The sequence below is a fragment of the Musca domestica genome, unplaced genomic scaffold, assembly GCF_030504385.1.
Source record: "Musca domestica strain aabys unplaced genomic scaffold, Musca_domestica.polishedcontigs.V.1.1 88, whole genome shotgun sequence".
NCBI lineage: Eukaryota > Metazoa > Arthropoda > Insecta > Diptera > Muscidae > Musca > Musca domestica.
The window spans coordinates 624,539-627,946 of NW_026712428.1; the positions used below are offsets into that span (position 1 = coordinate 624,539).

General features: G+C 21.6%; 2 pseudogenes; both read right to left on the reverse strand.

Annotated features, from left to right (window-relative positions):
• Nucleotides 1-534: 534 nt before the first annotated feature.
• On the reverse strand, nt 535-1,865 carry LOC131806760 (cytochrome b-like; annotated as a pseudogene).
• LOC131806767 (NADH-ubiquinone oxidoreductase chain 6-like) lies at nt 535-3,062 on the reverse strand (annotated as a pseudogene).
• Between the last annotated feature and the right edge of the window lie 346 nt (nt 3,063-3,408).

Below are 3,408 nucleotides of genomic sequence, written 5' to 3' on the forward strand. Positions count from 1 at the left end.
TATAATATATTAATATTTTATAAGTATCAATTATTTATTTGATTTTTATTTTTAATGTTTCCAATAGCATTAGTTTGATTTAGAATTTCATTTGCTGAAACAAATCGTACACCTTTTGATTTTGCTGAAGGTGAATCGGAATTAGTTTCTGGATTTAATATTGAATATAGAAGAGGAGGATTTGCATTAATTTTTTTGGCTGAATATGCAAGTATTTTATTTATAAGAATATAATTTTGTGTAATATTTTCAGGATGTGATGTGTTTTCTTTTTCTTTTTATTTAAAGTTAACATTTGTTTCTTTTATATTTATTTGAGTTCGTGGAACTTTACCTCGATTCCGTTATGATAAATTAATATATTTAGCTTGAAAGAGATTTTTACCGTTCTCGTTAAATTTTTTATTATTTTTTGTAGGATTTAAGATTTTTTTATTATATTTATTATTGTGAATTTTATTTAGTAAAAGTTAATAGAAAATTAGATTTCTATCTTATGTTTTCAAAACATATGCTTATTTCAAGCTCATTAACTAATTTAATGAATTATCTCATCACTTTGTTACTAAAGGATTAAATAAGAAATAAGAGAAATAAACTACTGTTAAAATTTGACCAACTAAAACGTAAGGAGCTTCAACTGGTCGAGCACCAATTCATGTTAATAAAATAACTGTAACTACTATTGTTCAGAATATAATTTTATTAATTGGATAAAATTGGATTCCTCGGAACTTTCTTAAGTGATAGAAAGGTAAAATTGCTAAAATTGCAATTGATAAAACTAATGCAATTACTCCACCTAACTTATTTGGAATAGATCGAAGAATAGCATAAGCAAATAAAAAGTATCATTCAGGTTGAATATGAACAGGTGTAACTAAAGGATTAGCAGGGATAAAATTATCAGGGTCTCCTAATAAGTAAGGATTAATTAATACTAATAAAATTAAAATTATTGTTATAATAATAAATCCAACGATATCCTTATAAGTAAAATAAGGATGGAAAGGAATTTTATCAATATTAGAATTTAATCCAATAGGATTATTTGAACCTGTTTCATGTAAAAATAATAAATGGATTATTGTTATTGCTAATACAATAAAAGGTAAAATAAAGTGGAAAGTGAAAAATCGAGTTAAAGTTGCATTGTCTACAGCAAATCCTCCTCAAACTCATTGTACTAAGTCAATTCCTAAATAAGGAATAGCTGATAATAAATTAGTAATAACTGTTGCTCCTCAGAAAGATATTTGTCCTCAAGGAAGAACACATCCTATAAAAGCTGTTCCTATAACTAGAAATAAAATAATTACTCCTACTAGTCAAGTTGGTGTATATAAATATGATCCATAATATATTCCTCGTCCTACATGTAGGTAAATGCAAATAAAGAAAAATGATGCACCATTAGCATGTAAAGTTCGTAATAATCAACCATAATTAACGTCTCGACAAATATGATTTACTCTATTAAATGCTAAATTAATATCTGCTGTATAATGTATAGCAAGAAATAATCCAGTTAAAATTTGAATAATTAAACATAAACCTAATAATGATCCGAAATTTCATCATGATGAAATATTACTTGGAGCAGGTAGGTCTACTAGTGCATTATTTGCAATACTTAAAATTGGATGTTTAAGTCGTAAAGGTTTGTTCATTAGTTAATTAAATATTGGTCGTAAAGGTCCCTTAAATAAATTAGTAATTTTTACTACTGCAATTAATGTAATTAATAAATAATTTATTAATAAAATTGTTAACAAATTAGTTGGATAATTATATAGTTTGTTTAAAGAAAGAGAATTTTCTATTATATATGAATTTAAATTAGAAATTGATTGAATTTCTATATTAGAATAATTTAATAGAATTCTTTTGTCAATAAAATATAATGAAATAATTATAATAAAAAAAATAGAAATTGATGAAATCAAAATTTTTAAAGAAAATGTAAATATTTCATTTGAAGCTAAAGAAGTTGCATAAATGAATAGAACTAGTATTCCTCCTAAAAATACTAAAAATAAAATATAAGAAAATCAAAATGTTTTAGTTATTAATCCTGAAATTATTGAAACTAAAATAGTTTGAATAAGTAAGGTTAATCCTATAGCTAATGGATGTTTAATATTTATAATAATAAAATTAAAAATAAATAGAAGAGTTATTAAAATTCATTGTATAATATCAAGAAATAGTTTAATTAAAATATTAATTTTGGGGATTAATGATAAAGAAATTTCTTTTTTCTTGAAGTTTTAAAAGAGTAACTCTTATTTTTGGTTTACAAGACCAATGTTTTTATTAAACTATTAAAACTAATGTTAATAATTTTAAATTGATGTTTACCTAGAATTTTATTTATTATAGGAGTATTTACTTTTGTTTCTAATCGAAAGCATTTATTATCTATATTATTAAGATTAGAATATATTGTTTTAAGATTATTTCTTTTATTATTTGTATATTTAAATATATAATTATGAGAATTTTTTTAGAATAATATTTTTAACTTTTAGAGTATGTGAAGGTGCTTTAGGTCTTTCAATTTTAGTTTCAATAATTCGTACACATGGAAATGATTATTTTCAAAGATTTAATGTATTACAATGTTAAAAATTATTTTTATAGTTTTATTTTTATTTCCTTTATGTTTTATTAAAAATCCATATTGAATGGTTCAAAGTTTTTTATTTTTTATTTCTTTTATTTTTATTTTAATAAATATATATTCAAATTATTTTATATCAATTTCTTATATATTTGGTTCAGATATAATTTCTTATGGGTTAATTTTATTAAGATTGTGAATTGTTTCTTTAATGTTAATAGCAAGAGAATCAGTGTTTAAATATAATAATTATGTAAATTTATTTTTATTTAATATTATTTTATTGTTATTAATATTAGTATTAACTTTTAGAAGTATAAGTTTATTTATATTTTATTTATTTTTGAAAGTAGTTTAATTCCTACTTTATTTTTAATTTTAGGTTGAGGTTATCAACCTGAACGGTTACAAGCGGGAGTATATTTATTATTTTATACATTGTTAGTTTCTTTACCAATATTAATTGGTATTTTTTATTTATATAAGGTAACAAATACTATAAATTTTTATTTATTAAATAATTATATATTTAATTATGAAATTTTATATTTTTCTTTAGTTATAGCATTTTTAGTAAAAATACCAATATTTTTAGTTCATTTGTGATTACCAAAGGCTCATGTAGAAGCTCCAGTCTCTGGTTCAATAATTTTAGCTGGAATTATATTAAAGTTAGGAGGTTATGGTTTATTACGAGTATTTCCTTTTTTACAATTATTAGGGCTTAAATTTAATTTTATTTGAATTCGAATTAGATTAGTTGGAGGAGTATTAGTAAGTTTAAC